This window comes from Phodopus roborovskii, unplaced genomic scaffold, assembly GCF_943737965.1.
Source record: "Phodopus roborovskii unplaced genomic scaffold, PHOROB, whole genome shotgun sequence".
In the NCBI taxonomy this organism is placed as follows: domain Eukaryota; kingdom Metazoa; phylum Chordata; class Mammalia; order Rodentia; family Cricetidae; genus Phodopus; species Phodopus roborovskii.
In genome coordinates this window covers 54,254,718-54,281,520 of record NW_026126480.1, presented here as the reverse complement: position 1 = coordinate 54,281,520, position 26,803 = coordinate 54,254,718, and the positions used below count along the sequence as shown (strand labels likewise).

At 40.6% G+C, this 26,803-nt stretch overlaps 1 protein-coding gene and 1 pseudogene across 1 annotated transcript in view; one reads left to right on the top strand and one right to left on the bottom strand.

Moving 5' to 3' along the window:
- Positions 1-26,803, top strand: part of Pacs1 (phosphofurin acidic cluster sorting protein 1) — a 122,028-nt gene that overhangs the window by 49,062 nt on the left and 46,163 nt on the right.
- LOC127228686 (sperm-associated antigen 7-like) lies at positions 14,270-15,133 on the bottom strand (annotated as a pseudogene).

The following is a 26,803-nucleotide window of genomic DNA, read 5'->3' as shown; positions in this document are numbered from 1 at the left end:
TGCCAATGCATTCTAGGGTACTTCCCACTTTCTCTTCTAAGAGATTCAGTGTGGCTGGATTTATGTTGAGGTCTTTGATCCATTTGGACTTAGGTTTTGTACATGGGAATAGATATGACTCTATTTGCATTCTTCTACATGTCAGCATCCAGTTATGCCAGCACCAATTGTTGAAGATGCTTTCTTACCATTGTATAATATTAGCTTCTTTGTCAAAAATCAGGTATTCATAAGTATGTGGATTAATACCAGGGTCTTTGATTCAATTCCATTGGTCCACCTGTTTGTTTTGTGCCAATACCAAGCTGTTGTCATTACTGTAACTGAGCTTGAAGTCAGAGATGGTGATGCCTCTGGAAGTTCCTTTATTGGTGTACAGGTCAAATCATCTTTAATTGCAACATCATTTAATTACTCCAAGTCATACTGCAATCAAAATTCTATTTTAGCATCAATTGCTATGTAAAAAGTCTAATATTTGATTTATATTTGATCCGTTAAATTGATGGTTAAGAGACTTAGTCCCATTGCATAAGCCAAATAAGTAAGAAAGCTCCAGTGAGTTGCTGCACATAATGTAATCACGTCAGGTTCAGTGAAGCTGGAGTTTCTCTGTGTCCTCCCCAGTTCCACAGCTACTTATAAAATTATCACTCAGAAGCTTAATATTAATTATAATTATTTGGCCAATGATTTAAGCTTATTACTGGCTAGCTCTTTCTTTTAAATTAACCTATTTCTATTAACCTGTGTGTCACCATGTAGCTTGTGGCTTACCAGTGTTGCTCTGGCATGTTGTTCCTTGGGTGGCCGGATGTCATCTGGCTCGACTTCACTTTCCTTCTCCCAGTCTCTGCTTGGGTTTCCCACTTAGCTATACTCTGCCTTGTCATGGGCCAAAGAAGCTTTATTCACCACCCAATAAAAGCAACACATATTTGCAGCATATAGAAGGACATCCCGTGTCAGTTCAGTGTCATCTTTGGCTGTATAGTAACTTCAAGGCCAGCTTAGGCTTCATGAGACTTATCTCTTAAACATACCTAAAGGAGTGGATCCTAGAAGTAATTTTATGCTGTTTTAAGGACATTATGGATTCACAATGATTTTTTTAGGGTCAGAGAGCTAGATTGTATTAGATAATTAAAAGTGTGTGAAAGCACATATTAGTCACAAATTCAAATAGAATTACTATTTGTGTCTTTAAAGTTTTAAAATTTTTAGTTCTTATATTTTGTGTGGGTATGTGCTTGCACGTATCTGAGGAGACCAGAGACATTGGTTAGCTTGGAACTGGACTTAACAGACAGTTGTAAGCTGTCCAATATGGATGCTGGGAATCAAACTCAGGTCCTTGAGAAGTACATGCTGTTAATCACTAAGCCTCTCTTCAACCCCATTTGTATTTGGGGGGAAACTTACTATTAAGTCCATTAACTCATAGAGATCTATCTGCTTCTGCTTCCCAAGTGCTGTATTAAAGACATGTGCCACCACACCTAGCACCTAGCACCCTTTTATATCTTATACTAACCAAAATAAAATTTGCTGAGCATGGTAGCTCATGCTTATAACCCAGCGCTTGGGAAGCTAAGGCAGGAAGTTCATGAGTTTGAGGTCACCCTGTAATAAAATACTACAAAAACCAAAACAAACAAAAAAACCAACCAAAGCCACCAGTGAGTGACTGTTCTTATGAGGCCAAAATTAAGTTAAAAACTAGGGTAGTTTAGATAGCCAACTCATTGAAGAAAATTTTCCAGCTTGAACCAGCCAAGCATCCTAAGTACATGCTTCTCAAGTGTTTGCTGCGGTGGTTCCCCGAATGTGCTAGTTTCTAGCCCTGTTTTCTGATTTAGATCAGTTGGGATCTCATAGTTGTACATAGTTCCTGCTAGCTAGAGACAAAGGAGGGTTTGCTGGAGAGCACTCCAAGACTCAAGAGAAACAGCTTTGTTTGGGGGCTTAGCTTTGCCCTTGACTTCTAGTATTCTGGTATTTCCTTGCTGTGAAACACATCTGTGTTGGTCAGGAGAGATTCTCAACTGGTGGACAGGCTATCCTCAGACAAGAAAATCCCAGTGGAACCAGAAGCCTGGGTCTTGGTTTCATTTACCAGAGTCTGACTTAGGATCTGATAAGAGAGCATCAGCCACTCAGAAAAGGATTTAAATTACTGGTTTGTCCATATTTAGAGTTTCTTGCCATCATTTCCTCTGTATGTAACACTGAAATCCTTTGTGGTTGACTGCTGCAAAAAGGAATCTTTGACCTAGCAATTTTAAATACTTTGGACACCATTGGGAATTTTGAGAATTCTTATTTTAATCTGTGCTTGTCTAGGATGGGGTGTGGATCAGTGAGCTGTATCCTCTCCATCCAGAATTGTGTTCCTTCCTTGTAAGTAAGTAAAGCCTACCAGAGCTTCTGGAGTTTATGTTTATCATATAGTGGTAATTGGCATAATAAATATCAGTTTCTAACTTTTATTTTTGGAGGCAGCAAAGAACCAGCCAAGCACAGAAATAAATGGTGCATAGCTGGCATCTCAGGGTGTTTCTCTTAGTGCAACCTAGAACTGCAGGTGTGCAAAGCTTCACACGTAGGGAGGGAGAGAGGCTTGATGTGTTGTGCTGGTGGCTTGACTTCCTCTGCATGCCAGTGTCTGCCTTTCCTATTAGCTGGCCTGTGATGAGCTTGGGATGTAAACTGCTTTTCTCTCCTTCCCCATCCTACATTTGAGTGTGTTCCTTAACTGGTAATTGCTTGACTCTTGTCAGGCAGAAATTTGTCTTAGTAAAGAGAACAAGATGGCCACCATATCTGGTTGTGAGTCCTGTCTGTAAGTGAAGGTGACTGGTTCTCTTTCCTTGTTCTCCTGTCTCCCCTCTCTCCTTTCTTCCCACAGACTTCCCAGAAAGGAGGACAAAGGCATTGAAGCAGAGACACACTTTGCTCAACAGGTTTCTTGGCTGGCCAGTATTTTCAGGGTCTCAGCACAGTCTCCCACTACTCACTTTGTTTTCTTCCGAGACAGGGTTTCTCTGTGCAGCCCTGGAACTCACTCTGTACACCTGGCTGGCCCCAAACTCAGAGATCCCCTGCCTCTGCCTCCCGAGTCCTGGGATTAAAGATATGGGCCACCATGCCTGGCTTGTTCATGTTTCTTCTGGTTCCCATATGTTCCATTTGGTGACTCTGATGAAGAATTAATAAAAGAGGACCAGCTGATTCATGGATAGAGCAAGGCCAGTAGGGAATTGCACCCACCATTCTTGTTCATTTGGTGTTAGCTGTGTGTGGGGCTGTTGTGGGATGGGTTGAACAGAAGTGTAAGACTTTTCCTTTCTCAATGAAGAAAAATACAACTGGAGAACTATTTTAAGCATAAAGATGAACATGTCAACATGTATTCTGTGTATAACTTTATATAAGTGACAGGTGTAATATAATGACTAGAGCAGCAAAATACAAAGGGATCCCTTTTCTGACTTCTGTGGTCACTGCATGCACATTATACACATAACTGCATGTAGACCACTCATATAATAAATCAGGTTTTTTGTTTGTTTTGGTTGTGAGAGAGTTTCTCTTTGTAGCCTTGGCTGTCCTGTACCTGAGTACTGGAGTCAGAAGCATTCACCACTACTGCCTGCCCCCCCCTTTTTTTTTTTTAATTGTTGAAGCCAAGTGTTAATGAACTGAGTTCAGTCCCTTGAACCCACATGGCAGAAAGAAACATGATTCCCACAAGTTGTTTCTGACCTCCACAAACTTGCTGTGGGTATGTGTGCAAGCACATGAATGCACAAATAAATAAATAAACATACACACACATAATTTAGAAGGCTGTTGTAATTTTTAAAAGCCCTGAAAGAGAGAAAGACACCATGTGACAGAATTTGGGTGGAGGTTTTTTTTTTTTTTTTTTTTTTTTTTTTTTTTTATTGAAGGAAAGTGAATAGTTTGAAAAGTGGGGAGGAGAGAGGAGACCAGCCTTTGGGGAAAGGAGCAGCAGAAGAGGATAGGGAGGAGAGACCAAGAAAGAGGCAGAGAGGCAGAGAGAGACAGAGACAGAGACAGAGAGAGAGAGGAGGTGGGCAGGGCCCTTTTAAAAGGAAAAGTAGAGTGAATGCACACAGGTGGTACTCTTAGTGGCTACAGCTGAAGACTTTTCCTGTCAGAACCCCAAGGACAGGTCAGTACGGATGCCTGAATACCAACAGCTGTAAAACATTAAAATTTCAGTCTGGAGAGATGGCTTAGTTGTTAATAGCGAGTATTACTTTTGTTTTGTTGTTTTGAAACAGCCTCTTTGTAGCTTTGTTTGGTCTTCAACTCACAGAGATCCTCTGTCTCCCTAGTGCTGGGATTAAAGGTGTATTTAACCACACCTAATTTAAAAATAAATAAGCTATCTTGACAGAAGGTAGAGTCAGTTGTTTACTGTAGCAGGAGAGGAAGGTGGCCTTGTCGTATAGGGTGGGAACTTACTGCACTCCTTGTTTAAATGGGTGCATTTAAAGTTGGGCATAGTGCCCAACTCAGGAGGATTATGAGTATAATACCAGTCTGGGATGGATGGATTGATATATATATCCATCATCACCTCTTGCCAGCTGTGAGAGTAGGACCATTATGTTAGTATCTGTGGCAGCATAAGGTGGCAATTAGTAGCTATATTCCCAGTGAATGAATGGACTTCAGAGATAACATCCTGCAACAAGGGCAGTTATAGACATAAGTTTCTGTCCTGCCCAGTCCTACAGCCATTTAGTCCCAAATAGACACACAGAGGCTTATTATTAATTATAAAATGTTTGGCATATTGCTCAGTCTTCTTATTAGCTAGCTCTCTTAATTACTAACCCATTTCTATTAATCTATGTATCTCCACGTGGTCTTGGCTTACCAGCAATGCTCAGACCTCTTGCTTCCTTGACAGCTACATGACATCTCCATGACTTCTTCTACTATCTTTCTCTATCTCTGTTTGGATTTCCTACCTGTCCTTGGCTGAAAGAGCTTTGTTTATCGGCCAATAAGAGAAACATAGTCACAGCATACAGGACACCCCCCATCAGGCAGTCCTAGATGACTCATATACTTCCAGAAGAATCACATTGTTTTTAAATGAGAGAATGGTAGCTGAAATATCAGAACATTTAGGCCTGATTCTAGTTCTTCCATTTATTTTTGAGGCTTTAGGACAGTGACTTATCTTTCTGTGGTGGTTTGAATAAGAATGCCCCTCCAAAAAACTGCAGTGGTGGTACATGCCTTTACTACCAGCACTGAGGGTCGGGGACAGAGGCAGGTGGATATCTGAGTTTAAATCCAGCCTGGTCTATAGAGTGAGTTTCAGGACAGCTAGGCTACACAGAGAAACCCTGTCTCAAACAAACAAACAAACCCACCAAAACAACAACAGAAAGCCTCACAAAACCAAACAGACAAAAAGAATGCCCCCTCCCCCACCATGGGCCCATAGATTTGAATGTTTGGTCACAAGAGAGTAGCACTATTACAAGATGTGGCCTTGATGAAGGAAGTATGTTTTGGGGCGGGGGCTTTGAAGTTTCAAATGCTCAAGCCAGGCACAGTGCTCACTCTCTTCCTGCTGCCTGCCAATCCAGATGTAGAATTCTCAGCTACCTCTCTATATCTGTCTGCATGCCACCATGCCTCCCCCCATGATGATAATAGACTAAACCTTTGAACTGTAAGCCAGCCCCAGTTAAATGTTTTCCTTTGTAAGAGTTGCCATGGTCATGGTGCCTGATTCCAGCAATAAAACCCTAAGACACTTTTCTAGGAGACGAGTATCATCGTCCCCTCATTTTTTAGGACAGAAATAACACATACCCTATTGGTGTTCTATCAAGAACAGATGAAGTAACTTAGAAAGAGCTCTCAAACATAGCAGACATTCTAGTAGCGTGAGGTTGTGCTTTTGGACATTCTGAAAACAAATTGCCTACTCAGGGATGACTTTGTTTGTTTGTTTGTTTTATTTTGTTTTTGAAACAGGGTTTCTCTGTGTTACCCTGGATGTACTGATATTTTCTCTGTAGCCCAGACTAGCCTTAGGGATCTGCCTGCATCTGCTTCCTGGGTGCTGGGAGTAAAGGTGTACACCACCACATCTGGCTGTCAGGGCTGACTTTTTTTCCCCGAGACAGGATTTCTCTGTGGGTACCCATGGCTGTCATAGAACTCACTCTGTAGACTAGGCTGTCCATGAACTCATGGATATTCACCTGCCGGCTATGAACTCACAGAGATGCACCACCACCACCCAGCTTTCAGGGCTGACTCTTAAACACCAGGTATCTCAAAGTAAAATCAGTACTTTTGTTATTTGTTTGTTTGTTTTTTGAGACAGGATTTTTCTGTGTAACAGCTTTGGCTGTCCTAGAACTCACTTTGTAGACCAGGCTGGCCTTGAACTCACAGAGATCCACCTACCTCTGCTTCCTGAGTGTTGGAATTAAAGGCATGTGCCACCAAGCCCTGCTTAAAATCAGTATTTTTTAAAACGTTTTTTAGATTATTTTATGTGTATGGTTACTTTACCTGCATATATGTCTTGTCTTAGTTACTTTTCTACTGCTGTGACTAAAGTGCCATAACCACAACAGTTTATACAAAAGTTTGTTGGAGACATACAGTTTTAGAGGATGAGTCATAGCCATCATGGTAGGGAGCATGGCGGCAGGCAGACATGGCTCAGGATCAGTAGTTGAGAGTTTACGTCCTTTAAGTAGGAAGAGAGTGGGGAGTGGATGCAGAGAGGGCTAACTGGAATGATGTGGTCTTTGGAAACCTCAAAGCATGTCCCCAGTGAAATACCTTGTCATATTTCCCAAACAGTTCCACCAACTAGGGACCAAACAATCAATACACAAACCTTTGGGGTCATTCTCTTTTAAGCCACCGCAATGTCTATGTATCACATGTGTACCTAATGCCCTCGCATCAGATCCCCAGCAACTGTAGTAACAAGTGGTTGTTAACCACTATGTGAGTATTGAGAATCTCCTGGGTCCTCTGCAAGAGCAGCAAGTACTCTTAATCACTGAACCATCTCCCAGCTCTGTAAAATTAGTATTTCCAAATTTGAATCTATTTATAGTTTGGTTCTGTTATATAAAATTAAAGCCAGCATTAATGAAATTGTACAAGTCATAACAATTGTAACTCTATTTAGGGAGCAGGTGAAGAGCAACTTCAGTATCAGTTAGTGACAGTGGAGAACCTAAGTAGAGTTATATGACTAAACCAGTTTTTGTCCTTTGTAGTAATTTTTCTGCATTTCTTCTCTTTCTTCTAGTCTCTAGGCCTTCTCCATCCTCTCTTTGACTGACTAGTGGCTGCTAGAGGTATTACTATTTATTGTTTGACACTTAGCTATGATCTTTCTAACAGCCCATAATGTTTGTAGTTCATAAAGTAACAAAGGTCAAGAGATGTTATAGAGGGATTTTTGCTGGCAGATCTGCACCAGAAGACCATCTAGAGTGACTTCTACAGGGACAGCTGTACTCCCATGTATTAACTCTGTAGGCTTAAAAGTTCAGCAGAGCTTTTTGTTATATAGAACTTTTAGAGTTCCTTTCTCATTCCAAAACTATTTATTTAAAGGTTGGGGGTGGGTAGGAGTGGGGAGCTGGACAGATTGGATGGTTCAGTGTTTAAATTTCTGGCTGCTCTTCCAAAGAACCCAAGTTCAATTTCTAGCATTCACATGGTAGTTCAAAACCATCTGTAACTCCAGTTCCTGGGGACCTGATGTTCTTTTCTGGCCTCTGTGGGCACCAGGCACACATGTGGTATACAGACATTCATGCAGACAAAACATTCATATACATAAGATAAAAATAAATAAGTAAATAATTAAATCTCAAGACAAACCTGGGCCAGTAAGGGAGATGGGCGCTTGTCCAGCTTAAATGTGATATTCAAAAGATATGTAATGACCCTCCATTTTAACGTAATTTAATGTCTTCCATTTTTATTCTGAGTTCTCAGATACATAAATAGCCACCTTTAACATAGCCATAATCCTATTTACTCCTGGGGTGCTTATCAAGCTGTCATAATTCTGAGTTTCTCTGTGCCTTAACCTGAAGTCCCTGTAGGGAGTCACAGTTTTACTGTGTGCTGCTGCCCAGGATCATCCTTATCACTTGACGAGTTTCAATAGTAGGAACGCCAAAATGAAATGTCTTTTGTCTTCCCTGTGCTTTCTTTATTCGTGTGTGTGTGTGTGTGTGTGTGTGTGTGTGTGTGTGTGTGTGTGTGTGTGTGTGTGTGTGTGTCTTTTTTATTGAGTGGGGGTGGGGGTTCTCTGTGCAATAGCCCTAGCTGTCCTGGAACTTGCTTTGTAAAACAGGCTGGCCTGGCCTAGAACTCACAGAGATCCATCTGTCTCTGCCTCCTAAGTTCAGGGCATGTGCCACCACCACCTGGCACTTTCTTTATTCTTGATACCAGATGACACACTATTTGTCATTGTCATTTCTGAATTGGATAAGGAAATGAAGGGACAAATGGAAAATAACTAGCTGTGCATGTTTGTTTGTGGTATATTTTCTTTCATTATTGTGGCCATTGAAGCATTTCTAATGGCTTATAGTAGTTTAGCATCATATTTCCAAGGTAGAATTATCTTTTTTTATAAATATAAGTATATAGGTTTTATATAATTTTTGGGGGGGGGGCACATCGCGTCTCCTAGGCCTTGGTTATCCTGGCTCACTGTGCCTCCAGTGGCCAGTGTGGAACCTTGCTTGTGTTGTCAATATCCTTTTGTCACTACCTTTCCTGGAGCTTGCTTTCCTTCCCACCCCTTACTTTCTTTCAGTATATCCTGAACAGTACCTGCTTACCTTCTTACCTCCTATTTTGGCTTCTCATTTCCTCTTACCCTTTCCTTCAAAATGCCTCCCATCCCTTCTGCAGTGTATTGCTGCAGATCCAGTCATGGTCTTGTGCAGGCTAAGCCAGCACAATCTCAGCCATTGATGATTTTGAATAAGGTGTCAGAATGTAGTACATACAGGCTGAATAAGGTGTCAGAATGTAGTACATACAGGCTGGCCTTGAACTCAAGATCCTCCTTTCCTTCCTTCCTACCTTCCTTCTTTTTTTTTTTTTTCCCCCCCATTATACTTTTGGAAGCATGTTCATTTCCAGGAGAAAGGGAATGGGGGAATTTAGATGACACAGTAAGAGTTGGTGTTGCCAGCCTAGAGTTTTTGGATATGTAGAGTGTTCACCCTAGAATTATTGCAGCTGTTAACCTTGAACATTTCCCAGCTGTCTTAGTTAGGTTTTCTGTTGCAGTGATGAAGCACCATGGCAGGGCTGGATTCTGTCCCCACAAGTCACTAATTATGAAAAGGCCCTACAGGCTTGCCTACAGCTCAATCTTATGGAGGCATTTTCTCTATTGAGGCTCCCTCCTCTCAGATGACTTTAGCTTGTGTCAAGTTAACATAAAACTATCCAACATACCTGCTAAATTTGCTTTTTCTTAAGCTTTAGAGTTCAACCTAAATAAAACAACTGTACAGGTTGGCCTTGGTGGCACATACCTGTAACCCTAGTTCTTAGAAGGTTAGAGAGCGAAAATATCTAAAGTAAATTCAAGGTCATCCTTAGGAATATAGTGAGTTCCAGGCCAGTCTGGGCTATAGAAGATCTGACTCCAATAAGTGAATTTCCAAAATAGTCATTTAAAAGTTTACTTCCTAATAGGTGATCTAACTTCCATCAGTATTTTCTACTTTGAAAGAATGTTGACCATCACCTATCATGTGTGATGGGGGAGTTGGTGAGTCAGTGGAGACTATCCATTCTTTTTCTATTTATTCAAATTTCACCCAACTGACTTAAAAATTAATCTTGTATAGTATATCCATTTGTAAGTTGAGTTCTGATACTATTTGTCTGTGCTTTCAACTGTAATGAAAGTGGCATCCATATATAAGCCTTTCCCATGAGTTACAGGGCTTTTACACCTGAGACCCAATACTTAATTAACCAACCCTCCATCCTAATTCACTGTTCTGCAAAAACGGTGAATGGAGTCTTTTATAACCAAAGGGCTTAGAGTGAATGAATGACACAGAGTCCCAAACATTGAGTACAGTAGTCATGATTCTCTAAATCTTTGTATCCTCTTCCTTTCCCTTCCAGAGAACACTATAGATCATGTGAAGTCAGAACTGTACCTTAGAGGAGAGGGAGAAGTGGGGCATGGCAACACACACTGTAATTCCAGCTCTTGGGAAGCTTGTCAGGAAGACCGAGTACAAGGTCAGCCTGAGTAACAAAGCATGACCATGACTGAAAAAGAAAAGTAATCATGATAAGTATCTTGACTTATGGTCTTTCTGGATGTGTGGTTACCTGTCATGATTTGACTTCATTCTTACTACTTTTCCAGAGTTGGTGCAGTCTTTGGAATAGAATTGCATTATTTTTAGAATTTGAAGCAATCTCAGTGATCTTGTAATTTCCCATTTAATGTAACCTTTCCTTTCAGAACTACCCTAGAAGTTGACTTTTGAGCCTTAGTAAAAATGCTTCAACTGAACACAAATCCTTTATTTTTTTAATCTTTTTTCCTCAGACTTGTTTTATGTGTATGATGAGCATTTTGCCTGCCCGTATGTGTTTATGCCATGTGTGTGCTCTGGTGCCTGTGGAGATCAGAAGAGAGCATCAGATTCCTTGAAACTGGAGTTAGAATGGTTGTGAACTACCATGTAGTAGATGGGCATTGAACCTGGGTCTGCTGCAAATGCTCTTAACCACTAAGCCTTCTCTCCAGCCCAATCCATTTTTCTCCCTCCATCCCTCCCTAATCCCCCACCCTTTCTCTGAGACAGGGTCCCACTGTGTAATCCTGGATGTCCTGGAAATTGCTGTATTGATCGGTCTGGCCTGGAACTCACAGAGACCTGCCTGCCTCTATCTCTCAAGTTCTGGGGTTACAGGCATTTGCCACCATGCCCAGATTTCAAACTGTTACTTTTTAAGGACACCTGTTCCACTTATGGACTGCCCTCATTTTTAGAAAATTTTGTTTAAATCTGGAGTTTTAATTCATGGAAATTTCCACCACCAATCCTGATTCAACCATTTGTAGCAGCAAATGGCTTGGGTGTTCTGCTCTTCAGCCATCAGGCCATTTCATCCTTATTGGTGTCTTCCAGCTATAGTTGGTTCAGATTTTTCTCTTGCCTGTAACTGTTTTTCTTTACTTGGGAGAATTTTTGAAAAATAGCCTGCCTGAAGTATTGAATTTGAAGTACAAATTTCCAGCTAGTATTTGTCTTTGGATTTGTTTAGTGTTTACCACACAATTTTTTTTTTTAACTTAGTAAAATTTATCAATTTTTTTTTCGTTTGTTTGGTGTGATTTTTTTTTTTTTTTTTTTTTTTTTTTTTTTTGAGACAGGGTTTCTCCATAGTGTTGTAGACCAGGCTGGCCTTGAACTCACAGAGATCCACCTGCCTCTGCCTTCCGAGTACTGGGATTACAGAGGTGCACCACTACCACCCAGCTAAATGTTTATTTTTATTTTATGGGTATTTTTGCCTGCATGTATGTCTGTCCAGAGGCCAGAAGGCATTGGATCCCTTGTAACTGGAGTTATGGATGGTTGTGAACTTCCATGTAGGTGCTGGGAAATGAACCTGGGTCCTCTGCAAGAATAGCCAGCGCTCTTAAATACTGAGCTATCTCTTCAGCTCCTGTTTTTTGTTTTTCAAGACAGGGTTTTTCTGTATTGTTTTGGAACTATCTCTGTAGACCAGGCTGTCCTCGAACTCACAGAGATCTGCCTGCTTCTGCCTCACGAGTGCTAGGATTAAAGGCGTGCACCACCAATGCCCAGCAAAATCTATCAATTTTAATTGACAGAAGCATATGGATCTTCATGAATTCAAGGTGACTCTGGTCTACATAAAGAGTACTATGCCAGCAGCTTATATAGTGAGACCCTCCTGTATTAAAAGAAAAAAAAAAAAAAAAATCCCTGTTTTAATTGTCTTTATGATTGTCTTATTTATTTATTTCACTATTTTACAACTGACAAGCAAACCATCACACATCTTACAACTTCAGTATTGATGAAGTTAGCCTTAATGTGTAACTTCTTATATGCTTTCTAGTTAAGTGTTCATCCTGCCATCTAGACAGCAAATGACCTGACTAGCTTCTTGCAGTTAGAGTTGCCTCTTGTGCCACCTACAGGTTGTTGTCCTTATCTAGGCTATTGACATAAAGTGACAAAAAGATTGGCAGGGTACGATGGCCATGCCACTTGAAGTCAATTCTTTATAGGACTAGTTCTTAGATTTTTATCAAATTTATTTTATTTTTATTCATGTGCGCTTGTGTGTCATATGTGTATAAGTGCCCAGCTTTTTATCAAATTTATTTTATTCATGTGTGTTTGTGTGTCATGTGTGTGAATGCCCACAAAGGTCAGGAGATGGTATTGGATCCCCTAGAACTGGAGTCACAGGTAGCTGTGAACCACCTGACAGGGCTGCTGAGGGTCCTCTACAAGGGCTCTCAGCCCCATTGTGAAACCAGCTTTTTACAACCTGTAAATACCAGCATATACCATTTCCTTTTCAATTCTGTGGGTTGTTTGAGGTGTTAGTGACTGAGCCCTGGTGTCCACACTGATTACCCAGGTGGTATTCCACAGAGGAAAACTGGCTTGAATCTTCACCTGGGTACCCATGATCGGTAGTGAGATTTTTGTTATTGTTTTTTTTTTTTTTATTCAAGATTCAGCTATTTTAAGTAGTAAAAGTGAGCCTGGCATGTTGGCACATGCCTTTAACCCCAACACTTAGGAGGCAAAGACAGGTAGATCTCTGAGTTTGAGGCCATCCTGGTCTACATAGTGAATTTTAGGATATCCAGGACTATACAATGAGATCCTGACATGTAATAATACTTTCTCATCAGACCTGATAGCCCTCAAATATGGAAACTTACTATTAATTATAAAACTCAGCCTTAGCTTAGGCTTGTTCCTAACTAGAGAGATTAAAGGGGTGAGGGGGGAATGGAGGAGAGGGACTGGAAGGGGAGGATTGGGAGGGAGGTTTCGGCTGGGATGTAAAATAAATAAATGATTTTTAAAAAAATCTCCCTGCAACTTCTTAAGATTCAGATTTAGCAGGGCTGTGGATGCCCTGGCTTCTACATTTCTGACAAGCTGAGACTTGGAATCCACAACTGTACCCTACAGAGACAAGGGGAGTTTGGACTCACCTATATTCAAGGACTTTTTCCTAGAGATTATTTGGAGAAGTTCTTAGGTATGTTTTAGCAGACAAGGAAATGCCACCTCACTGCTGAGCCTGTGTTAGGCTCCCAATCATAGATAGTCTAGATCTGACACCACTGTGCTCTGCTGAAGGGAATGCTCCCCATATAGGATAGTTGTAGTTTGTTTCTAAAAACCTGGGAGGAAGCAATACATGTACATGAACTGAAAATCAAAAGGTAGAAAAAGCCACAATGAATAGCACCATCAGCATAATGCCTGCCAGTTCTTAGCTCCTCCGCTCCTACTTGCTAAATTATGATGCATTGTATCTGTTTCACGACTGACATTCCAGATACTTTTCTGTATTATATAATATGAATACATTTATATATGATTATCTTTTTTGTGTTTCTCTTAACCTTTTAAAACATTAATATTGGCATACTGTGTGCTCTCCAGAACCTACTCTTATTTCTTTAAAGATTTTTTCTTTTAGGGCTAAAGAGGTGACTCTGTGGTTAACAATACTGGCAGTTCTTCCACAAGACCTAAGTTTGACTCCCAGAACCCACATGGTAGCTTACAAACATCCCCTGTAGTTCCAGGGGATCTGATGCTCTCTTCTGGCTTTCTCAGGCGCTGATATACATGGTGTACACATGTACATGCAGGCAAACACTTGTGTGTATAAAATAAATTGTTTGAGGTAGGTTTCTCTGTGTTGCACTGGCTGTATTGAAACTCTGTAGACCAGACTGGCCTTGAACTTGGAGATCTGCCTGCCTCTGCCTCCCATGTACTAGGATTAAAGGCATGTACCACCATGGCCAGCACATTAAAAAAAATAACAGTGTTTATTCAGTGTAAAGTAACCCCAGCCCCATGGGGAAGAAAGTTCCAAGGATAATAGAGAATAATACAGATTAAATACCCATCCACACATTTGCATTCTTAACACACACACACACACACACAACCATACATCCAAGTTGTAGCAGTGATAAACACCTGCTTCTCTTCCAGCCTGAGTGACAGCTGGTAGGACCTCAGAGTTTATAGGTGGGGCTCCAGGATGGGTCAGATAGCAGCAGCCTTGTTCCTCCATGCCCCTGCCTTGTTGGAGGACATAGGGAGTTGGGTGCAAAGCCTAGGAGGTAGTTGGCAACTCTTCCCCTTTTTGCCGCAGATGTTTCTTGGCTCCGGATCTTATTCATGGCCTCTTCTATGGAGCAAGTGTCCTGCTTGTTGGCCACGGGCCCACAGCCATAGGTCTTGTTGGCCTGTAGCATGTGGGCTGCATCTTTGGCTGCTCCTTTGCCAATAAGGTGGCTGTACTTGTCCTTGTAGTCACTGTCAGGCCTCACCACCACGGGTCCCTGCTGTGCTGCCCCCTCCTGTTTCTGAGCCAGCTCCTTTAGCTTCCGTTTCTCCTCAGCCTTCTGGGGGTCCCGCTCCTCTCCATGACAGTAGGAGTCCAGCTCTTTATCTGAGGGTGCAAACTCCTTTCTGAAGATCATGATATAGCGACAGTCATCATCTTCTCCAAAGGAGAAGGATGTGAGGCCTGCCACTTCTACCACATCATGTAGTATGCTCCTCTCTATCTTGTTCATAGGCTGGAACTTTTTCTTGATCTGTCTACTGTCCTGGATGAAATCAGACACCTCTTTCTCCATCCTTTTATGGAACTCCACTTTTTGTTGTTTGTCTTGCTCTTGTAGTTTCTTCAGGCGGGCAGCCTGCTCTCGGGCCTTGCGCCGACTCTCCTGGTCACCAAGGCTGGGTGGCTTCTACATGGAGCTCAGGATGGAGCCCAGTAGGTCCACCATCTTGGGAATAACTCACACATAAATTTTTTTTGAGGATTTATTTTTTATCTGTGTTTATCTGTGTCTAGATATGTGTGTATGCCATGTATGTGCTCACAGAGGCAAGAAGTGTGTGTCACAATCCCTGAAACTGGAGTATATAGGTAGTTATGAGCCACCTGATAAGGTGCAGGGAATAGAACTTGAGGCCTCTGGAAGAGTAGCAAGCACTGTTAATGACTGAGCCATCTTCATAGAACTTTAAATCATCTCTATATTACCTTAAGACCTAATATTGATGTGAGAAGGAACTCTTAAGCAATAAAGCTGATGTTATAAAGCATTTACTAATAGATTTACTTAGTTGTGTGGAATTAAGTTACACAATGGAATTCAGCTTAAGGAGTACTGTTTCCATAATACCCCAAAGATAAGTAGTATGCTAACCAAGTCTTAGAGATAAACAAAATTTAGGGTTCTAGAATGTAAATGTTTATTCACCAGGATTCACCAGCTATTAGGCTCTATTCCCATAACAAAGAAGACAGCCCTGACTTACAACTAGTCATTAGGCCCTTCTCTAAAGACTTACACCTCTAATGGGCAGCTCAAAGGGAGCAAGCAGCACAGGGTCTGCCATTAAAACTCCCCTGTGTTCTTGTAGTTGAACTTTTTCTGCCCTGCCTGCCAGCTCCCAAATAACCACACACTTTTTATTTATTATGAAAGCTTGGCCAATAGCTTAGGCTTGTTTTTAGCTAGCTTTTATAACTTAAGTTAACCAATTTTTACTAATTTATGTGCTGCCCCAAGGTTCATTTACCTTATGTATTTACTGTCTATCCTGCTTTCCTGCTTCTGTTGTGTCTCCTTCCATCATCTTCCAGTGTCCTCTGTGCCTGGAAATCCTGCCTAGCTATTGACCATCCAGCTTTTTAATAAATCAATGCGAGTGACACATCTTCACAGTATACAAAATGATTATTCCACATTCCCACATAATAAAACTATAAACAATAAAAACAATTATCAGATAAGAATTACAATGTCTAGTCCATTTGTATTTGGCATATTTGGAGAAAATACTTCATTATTAGGTCTATTTTGGTGAGTTCAAAGCTCTGTACCTAATTTACCTTCTATCATAACTAAGGAAAACTGCAACTATAACTACTTAGACTTCAACTCAAAGACCTCAGAAGGATAATACCTGAGTAAACAGGAAATACAATGTAAGTCACTTCCAAACCTATAGAAATGATAGACATCTGGCTGCCTGGACAGTCACCCAATGTTCCTCTCTCTGCAATGTTGGGGCATCCAGTCTTTGGCCTACAGGCCTAGACTATCTAGCAGACTCTTCTATGAAGCAGGAATTTTGAAGGACTGCCATGCCTCTCATGGAAAATTCAATAGTTTTTTATCCTTTGTGTCCTGCTTGTGTAGTTTGTACAACATACTAGTATGTCAGCAGTCAAGACAAGAACAGTTTCTTGCCTAAATGTCTAGTTTTGCTACATTGAAAGCAAACTCTATATAGAGTTTTTTTGATGTCCATCATCTTCTCTGAAGTAAATTAGTGGTGCCCGGAGCAGACATCTCATTGTCAAGAAAAGCTGTATGTTAACAAAACATTGTAAATGCCATGTTCTGTAGGTCTTTGAAGTGTGTGAAGCCCATTTATGTAAAATATATCTGTTTGACCTTGAAAACATACCTAACATGACTACAAGTTTGATTGTTATAGGTTACTACTACTAACATGCATTTTTTTTTATTATCCTAAATAGTTTGTAATAATAACTTCCATGGTCTAGAAATTTACATTACATTGTTAAATGAGATGCATAGGTACAATACCTTAAACAAGAGTAGAAATGTATGTACAGTATGTTCTAACAAAAATAATCTTAAATTTGTATTCAATATACAAAAATCTATACCAGTGTAAAACATTTGAAACTAGTGGTTGTTGAAAAGTAGACTCAGCAATCCTCCCTATTAATCTCATTTTTTTACTATATCTCCCCTTTTTCTTTTCAGAAAGAGATCCTTGAATCTAATCCCCTTTCTTCATTTTTTTTTTTCTGACCATTACCAATAACAATTTGTAACCAACCCCCTTAACAAGGACAAGCATCCATAGCCCACCCAATGACCAAAACCACCCACCCCACCATTTGGAATATGGGCATTGTATTCTCTAGGCTGTTTCCTGTTGTCTGGGGGCGTTGGCATTGGGGGGGGGCTGAAAAAATTCCAGTCCTGGCTAGAATAGTCTGTGAAGTGGGATGTAGAACTCTGGGAAAACTGTAACAGGCACTCTGAGAGGCTGGATCATCTGGGCCATCCATTTTCATTGGTATCTGGTTCCCTTGCTCTGTCTTGTAGTTTTTCTAGGTTTATTTCTTTATGTCGGTAGCCAGAATTTTCGGGGGGAGAGGGTCCTTCCCCAGTCAAATCTGATCTCTATCAATCTTGAGCAAATCCATAGCCTTTTATTTTCTTTGGAAACAAAAGCATAATCTCTTCTCCAAAGCAATATATTTTTTCAGTTCCATTTTAAAGTTAAGGCACTCTTAGAGTTTCTAATCTGATTTATTTCATCAGTCCCTTTTGCAGTCTCATGTTTCCCAGCAGTTATGGTTGCTTATCAGCAATCAAAGAATTCAGAGACAACACCACAACTTACAGGATCCTGTATTTTCCCATCTCTACATGGCTTACTCTTTTTTTAATTCTCTCTTTAAAGACTTTATTGTTTTAAACTATTATTTTTTATGGCTGTCTATATCCTTTGTCCTCCCCCATTCCCCTTAAGCCTACCCACATTGTTAAACACACTGCAACCTGTTTAGAGGTTTTTGGGTTGTTTTTTTTTTTTTTCCCTGTCGGAACTTGATTTACTGTGTATCTGTAACTTTTTCTGTCTATATGAGCAAATCCTTAAACTGGCATGCAGCTTAGTTCATGGCACTCTGGCGGGTCAAGCTCACAGGCAGCAATAGGAGACATTTTTGTACCATGGTTCTGTGTGAGAAACTGCAGAACTAGGAAGCCACATTTGGCTCTGTTTTTGTGTATTTGGAACCCTTTTTAAAGCTTTCTTGGGTCTTATGTGGAAATACGTGGCCCCACATTGGGTGCCATTTGTAGTCAAACTTTTTCTGTACTGCCTGTCAGCTTCCAAATAACACAGGGAGACTTTTTATTTATTAAGAAAGCTCGGTCAATAGCTTAGGCTTTTTTCTAACAAGCTCTTATAACTTAAATTAATGCATTTCTACTAATTTACTTTCTCCCTTGTGGCTTTATTACCTTTACTCTGAACTGCCCATGCTGCTGCCCTGCTTCCTCTGTGTCTGGCTGATGACTCACTTCTTTTCTCCCAGCTTCCTCTCTACCCTAAAAGTCCTGCCTAGCTATTGTCTGTTCAGGTTTTTATTAAACTAGTCAGAGTGACACGTATACACAGTGTACAAAAAGATTATTCCACCACAGTTCTTTCCAGGAAAAAATAATTCTGCCAGGTAGACAAAAATGACCCTGAGTAAGAGCTATTGGATAAAGAACAACAGTAGTGTATTTAAGAAATAATTGTGATAATATCTGTGTAAATCTATTTGTCTAAGTACCCACACTTGAAATCTCCAGTCTCTGTTTAAATTGCTCAAAGGATGACAGTGTTTGTAGAATGCATAAGCCTAAAGTATATATGCTAGTAAAATCTTAGGTTCACGGCCAGCTATTATTTGGGCATTTAGAGGACTTTCCTTCATCTCTAAGTGTTTGGAGCGATTTCTCAGAAGAGGCATATTTATTTCTATTAGAATACAATGTAAATGTTAAATAAATAGTCATACTGTTTAGGGGGAAATGTCTGTGCATGTTCAGTCTGGGTGGTTGGTTTTTTTTTTTTTTTTTTTTTGTTTTTTTGTTTGTTTGTTTGTTTTTTTTTGTGGGTTTTTTTTTTTTTTTTTTTGCATTTGGTTTAATGTATTCTTGAATACATAATCCACAGTGTTGTAGAGCTGTTTCGTTACGTTTCTGTCTCTCTCTTTGTCTCTGTGTGTGTCAATCCATGTATGCACAAGCACATATGTACACCATGTTCAAATGGTGGATCTCCTGAACCTGGAGTTATATGCAATTATGAGCCACCTGACATGGGTCCTGGAAACCAAACTCCAGATCTTCTGCAAGAGCAGCAAGTGTTCTTACCTGCTGAACCATTTCTTCAGCCCCAAGAATCACCATCTTAAGGGCTGGGATGTAGCTCAGTGGTAGCGTACTTGCCTTGTTCCATTCCTAGTGCCGCAAGAAGACAAGTAGTAGAAAGAAACAGCATTTTATTTTTTAAAAGAAAAGGATAAATGTTTTTATTGATTCAGGGCTGTTAATGTTAGTTTAAGTCAAAGGGGACTGGTTTCCCTAAAAGCAGAAGGGAATCAAACTGACTTCGATGTAACACTATTTCTGCCTCAGTCAGCTCTGGATGCTTGGAGTGGTTCTTAAACCATGCCCAAGGTCTTACACCCTGCCCCCTTATGTCTTAGCCTTCTTTACCCATGGTGGGGGAAGAGGTATCCATCAGTGATGTTTATATCTTACCATGCTATTGCTGAGAAAACAAAATCCATCAAACCAAAGCTGGACCTGCATCTGCTGCTGCTGTAATATGTGCTTCTCAGATAAATCTGGATCAGTCTCTCCAAGAAGGACAGGAAAAGAGGCTGTCATCCTGAGGCAGCTTTTAAAAACTGCAGTCAGTTGGTACTGTTAATGAAAAGTGGCCCTCTGCCCTGGAGCTGTGTTAGGTTGTAGAGGCTTGTAATTGGATTCCCTTCTTGTCATCGATCTGACTTTTATCAGTTAACTCTACTTGTAATGGACTATTGGCTTCAAAAGACTTTGGGTTACTCAAGACTTCTCCCTGTCTGGAAAAGTCATTCTCCAGGGTATTTCACCTTTCTCGGGTAGAGCTTTCCTGTCCATCACTTTTGAAGCTATTGGTGGCCCTGAACACAAAGAGTACAGAGTTGTTTTTTTAGTAGGCGCCCTGTGTGTGCTTCACTAAGAGGGCCCAGTTGCTTCTGAGCCCTCTTTTGTTTAGTGGTTGTTCTTTCCTTTTCACATGCTTACCTTGTTGGACCACTAAGCCATGAAAAGAAACAGAAGGGAAATTTAGTCTGCTATGGTGTATACTCAGTTTTGGAAGCCATTTGCTTTATTAAGGGGGAAAGGAAGCAGTTTCTGAGGTTTTATGAACAGTATCACAATTGCTTTAGTGCCAGTTATATGGCACAAATGCTTTATTGCAAACTTACAGCGCTGGCACAGCAACATATTGAAATAATGTTGTTAATTTTGTGAGTGCTTAAAGACAGGAATTACTGAACTTTGCCTTTTATTGATAACGGACTATTCAGACTTTTCTCTGGTTGGGTTTTTATCAGAGAGTGAAAAGACAGACAGTAACAATAATTCCTATTTGGCTGAATGAGAAGAGCAAGCCAGGTGGGTTTTTGCATCTTTCATAGTATATATAAGGTACAAAAGGTGTATAATGGCAATATGAGCCATTCTATAACAGAAAAAGCTGTGTCTGATTGAAGGGATGAACAAGATTTTGTTTGCTTGTTTGTCTTTGGTTTTGTTTTTCGAGACAGGGTTTCTCTGTGGCTTTGGAGGCTGTCCTGGGAACTAGTAGACCAGGCTGGTTTCGAACTCACAAAGATCCGCCTGCCTCTGCCTCCCGAATGCTGGGATTGAGCAACATTTTTTTAAAACAGGAAAATGAATCTCGGGCTTCTTGATATGTCTCTGTGTGTGTGTGTGTGTGTGTGTGTGTGTGTGTGTGTGTGTGTGTGTGTGTGTGTGTTTTATCAAAAATAAATTTTTATAAAAGAAACTTTAAAAAATTATAAATTGCTTTCAGTAAATTAGATAAAGATTCTACTTAGGAAGATGGAACGAAATGGTTGCTCAGACTCCCTCAGATGACATTGAGAAGACATCAACAAAATCTCACAGCAAAAGAAATTGCTAAAAGCATCTGGAAACGCTCCATAGAACTGGAAGGACTAAGAGTTGCAAGTTTATGGGGGTTTTGCTAGTATATGCCCCCATCCCATGATGGCTAATTAAAATAGAATGAATTGATGGTGGGAAACTTCAGTAGAGAAGTGTAGAGAAAAGAAGCCAGACAGGAACAGTGAGGGGCAAATCCTGGAAGCAAGGGAATTGCAGAAGTCCAACATCTCAGTCTAAACTGCCCAAATTCCTGATTGACTGTTAAAATTCATTCCAAGTACAGAGAGGACGGGCGGGGTAGGGGAGGGTGGATATACATATATATCAACCAGTTGAGGGGGGGATTGGGAGAAAAATTCCTTTTGAAAAACTAATTTATGGCCGGGCGATAGTGGCATATGCCTTTAGTCCCAGCACTCAGGAGCAGAGGCAGGCGGATCTCTGTGAGTTAGAAATCAGCCTGATCTACAAGAGCCAGTTCCAGGACAGCCTCCAAAGCCACAGAGAAACCCTGTCTCGAAAAACAAAACAAAAGACAAACAAGCAAACAAAATCTTGTTCATCCCTTCAATCAGACACAGCTTTTTCTGTTATAGAATGGCTCATATTGCCATTATACACCTTTTGTACCTTATATATACTATGAAAGATGCAAAAACCCACCTAGAAGCTGAGTTCGGTAGTACGCACCTGAAATCTCAGCTCCTAGGAAGCTAAGGCTGGGGGTTGCAAATTCTAGGCCAACTGAGGATAGTGAGACCCTGTCTCAACCAAGCTAGAATAGAGAAGGAAACAAAGGTGATGATGATGATTAGCCAAAAAAGATGTAACTGGATTAGATGGACCTTTGGTTCTAATTAATTGGAAAGTGGCTATATCTAAGAAATTAGAGCCATACTTCTTGACCCGCAGTTTCCTGGTGTCTTTTCAAATTGATCAAGCTATATTCCTAAACTGCTCAGCTCAGAAAGTTTAAACACAAACAGTCAAAAACAACAAACAAACAAGCAAACAAAAAACCTGACACTTGCTGGGCAATGTTGGTGTATTAAGTGGAAACTACATTATTTATCAAAATTCATCCAAGGTAAGTATACTTCTAATGCTATAAATCACCCAGTCTGTGATACTCAGTTATAGCAACATAAAACAAATCAGTCCAGCCATGTGGCGGGTCTCAGTGAGTTCAAGGTCAGCCTGATCTACAAAGTGAATTCCAGGACAGCCAGGACTACTACACAGAGAAACCTGTCTCAAAAACAAAACAAAAAAGAACACAAAACAAAACCTAAAAAAAACAAAACAAAAAAAACTGACACTTTGGACACATACAGGAGTACTTGCACATCCATCAACATGAACACACAAAAATAAATTGGCATGTTTTTTTCTAAAATTTATGTGGAAATGGGGGGAGTATCTAGACTAGAAAAAGCTGGTGGTGTTGGGCGGTGGTGGCATGCATGTCTTTAATTCCAGGACAGCCTGGTCTACAGCACCAGTTCCAGGACAGCCAGGGCTACACAGAAAAATCTTGTTTCAAAAACAAAACAAAACAAAACAAAACAAAAAACTAGAAACAGAGAGAGCTAGTTTATTTTGAAACAAGGTCTCACTTTGTAACCCTTGCTAACCTGCAATTTCTTAACTGTAGAAGGCCTACCTAAACTGTTTGCCTGCTGGGATTAAAGTCATGCACCACCACCACACCTGGAGAGGTGGGACGATTTCAAATCTAGTTTAGTCTAAATTGCTAGACCCTGTCTTCTCCCCCCCACACACACTTTTTGGCAAGGAAATGCTAGCTAGCAGATTAAGGAATTAACCATAGGACCTAATTAGAAAAAGACTTGGCTATGTGCCCAGCTCATCCAGCAACAAAGGGAAAAAATATTCTGCATTTGTGACACTGTTTAGAAAGGAGTAATTTAGTGCCCTTAAATCTGAGCTAGTGTTGTCCAATTAAGAAGCTGTTGGATGAAAACATGGGTTTTATGTTTAGTGGGGTGAAACATATTTTTTCTTCCTTAGTAATTTTATATCAGATAGTTTTAATTAAACTACACATTACCCATTTACTTTCACATCATTGTGTTAGAAGTTGGGAGAATCCAAGTAAGAGGAAGATACAGCCTCTGTCCATTAGCACAAGGTAGAATTAAATGAGAGCTTGAGGGCGTAGGAATACTGCAGACTTCAGAGAAGGGAGAAATCTTGACCTACAGTGGAAAACCAAAAGCGGAAGGGGTGTGGAGCGCCTGAAATGATGTTTGTTGGCAAAGAGAACTAGAAGTAAGGGAAGGCTTTCTGATACCCATTCCCCTGTGTCTCACAAGTTGGGGATTAGTCCTGGGACATCATTCGTTCGTACTAGGCAAGTACTCTCCCACTGTTCTGGGACATCATTCGTTCGTAGTAGGCAAGTATTCTCCCACTGAACTACATTCTTCAGCCCTTTTTATCTTGAAACAAGTGTCTCCCTAAGATTCCAGGCTGACCTTAAACTTGAAAGCTTCCTGCCTCAATTTTGCAAGTGACTGGGATTACAAATATATTTAGTCACTGTGGGCTTTTAGCTGTCTTTTTGTCTAGTTTGAGCCACAGACTGTGACCTTGGTTCATTCTAGCTAACATCTGAGGATGCAACAGGGAGGACTGCCTAGTGGTGTAGTCATGAAGTGCTCCCGGGAACACACACAGGGTCAACTTGACATACGCGGGTAGGGTAGCTTTATAAAGGTACTAGAAACTCTAAAGGTTTTAACTCTCAGAAATAACGATTCTTTTACTGTGGGAGGATTGGACATTTGGAAAAAGAATGTAGATGTCTCATTTTAAAATAACTAAAATATACCACCAGTAATTTGAAAATTATAAAGATAAAGGTTCTTGCCACCAACACTGAAGACTTCAGTTTGATCACAATAATGATCCATATTGCAGGAGAAGACCAATTCTTGCAGAACATCTTCTGACCACCTTAACATGCACTGTGGTACAGCTGTGCCCCCACATAAATACATTTTAATCTAAAGTGTTTATTTTATATGTATAAGTATTTGACCGCATGTATGTGGGACCTTGGCCAGCAGAGTAATGATCTGAATGGGGCAAGAAGGAAATTCAGTAGTTGGTAACTTAGTAGTTGGTGTAGGTTCAAACTAGAGTCTGAAACCAGGCAGTATATTTTTTAGGCATTTAAGTACAGTGTAATTTTAGAAAAAAAGCTTCCTAGTAACAAATTTCTCAATTTCATGTGCACAACAAAGGTTTAAGGCATGACTACATTGAAACTCTTTTGTAAACTACATGGATTCTATAAACCGGGCGGTGGTGGTGCATGCCTTTAATCCCAGCATTCAGGAGGCAGAGGCAGGCAGATCTCTGTAAATTCTAGGCCAGCCTGGTCTACAAAGCTACACAGAGAAACCCTGTCTGGGGGTGGGGGGAATGGATTCTATAGTTTAAGAGCTTAGGGGAGGATCAGATATTGTCTCATTCATACAGATATCATAGAAGTCACCAAGCTGCAAAGTATGTGTGACATCTCCCCTCAAGGATAGGTTACATTGACTGAGAAGCAATGCTTAAGATAAAGGTCTAGAGAAGATGAGCCTGGGATAAATATATAGTCTTGGGGATTCAGGTGTGGCCAGGCCCTACAGATAGCACAGATCACCAGGCTATTAACAACGTTTACTCCCAGCATTCTGTGTGGAGAACAGGAATTAATCCCTTCTGTTGAAGAGACAAGACTACATGTTTAACATCCCTGGTTTCCCTAGTGCTTAACTGTGAGCATAAGGACCTTGTGCCATCTACACATGTATGTTGTGTGCACTGTGTTGAAAACTGGTACCTGCAGAGGTCTTAAAATGGGTTGGATCCCCTAGGACTGAAATTATGGATGGTTGATACTCACCATGTAGATGCTGGGAAACTGGGTTTAGTTCCCTGCAAAAGCAACAAGTGCTCTTAATCATTGAGCCATCATTCCAACCCTAAACAGCGTTTTTAAGATTTGTTTTCTTTTTAATTATATGTATGTATCTATGTATGGGCAGTGGAGGCCAGAACCTCTGGAGCTAAAGTTACAGGGGGTTGTTTGCTGCCCAGCATGGGTATGGAGAAACAGACTCTGGTCCTCTGAAGGAGTAGAAAACTCTTTTAGTCACTGAGCCGTATCTCCAGCCCCCTAATTTTATTGTTTGTTTTGAGACAGGTTATTTCTATGTAGCCCTGGCTTTAGTCCTAGAACTCACTATGTTGACCAGGCTGGCCTTGAATTCACCTGCCTCTACATCCTGAATGCTAGAATTAAAGGCACAGACCACCATGCCTTGGCCCTAACTTTTTTTTTTTTTAATATCTACTTTACATTGTCAATTAAAGAACGAGCCTTTAGCCAGGCAGTGGTGGCACCCACCTTTACTCCCAGCACTCTGGAAGTAAAGGCAGGCAGATCTCAGTAAGTTACAGACCAACCTGGTCTACAGAGGGAGTTACAGGGCAGCCAGGGCTACACAAGGAAACCCTGTCTCAAAAAACAAAAATGAGGACTGGAGAGATGGCTCAGAGGTAAAGAGCACTGTCTGCTCTTCCAGAGGTCCTGAGTTCAATTCCCAGCAACCACATGGTGGCTCACAACCATCTGTAATAAGATCTTCTCCTCCCCTCTTCTGGCCTGCAGGGATACATGTAGATAGAACGAAATCCATTAAAAAAGAGAGAGAGAGAGAGAGAGAGAGAGAGAGAGAGAGAGAGAGAGAGAGAGAGAGAGAGAAAAGAAAAAAATAGTGAGTCTTTAAATAAGACTGTAACTTTATAAATAGCTACAAATGATACTATTAGGTAAGGATTATTCCATATTATTAGGAAAAGTTGGATGCAGTTCTCCCTTGATAGTGATAGTCCAACCTGCTGTTCTTTCCCTAGTGTCTCTGCCAACCCCAGTATTAAGTTACTTTGAGACCTGCTAGCTTATCTTCTTATTGTCTGTAAGTCTGCTTATACAAAGTTAGATGATTAAGTGGTCTTAGGTCTGAAACCTGTGCTTCATATGTTGGGATCCCCATAGTAGACTTGAAGGTGTTCGTGTCACAGAATTTTTCTAATGTACATAATAATTTACTCTTTGAATTTCATACATGTATACAATGTATTTTATCATATCTACCCCTTGCTCTCCTGTTCAAGCTCCTCCTGGGCTCCCCAAACATGCCCTCTACACACACTTCATCTCCTCCTCCCTCTTCTTCTTCTTTATAACCCACTGAGTCCAATTAGTGCTGCTCATATGTGCATGGCATGTCTCAGAATTCTTGTTTGCAAGATCTTTAAATAGATAGCAGTGATGTGAAACCACAGGGGAGAACGATACCTTCCCCCCAACTCCTTACTTCTTATGTGCACTCTTTAGATGATGCTAAGAATCTTAGGTAATAAGAGGAAATCATACTTTCTTAATTGTTTTTATTAATTTCATATGTAAAGTGGAAATCCCCAGAAGAGAGTGAAGTACAGGAGTACAAAGAAAGAAAGAAAGCATGATGCTTTCTACATTTCAAAAGAGCAGTAAATCTCTGACTAAAAACAGTACAATGACATAAGGGTGGTAAACTCTAGCAGAGAGAGAGAGTCACTAAGAGCTTGTTTATT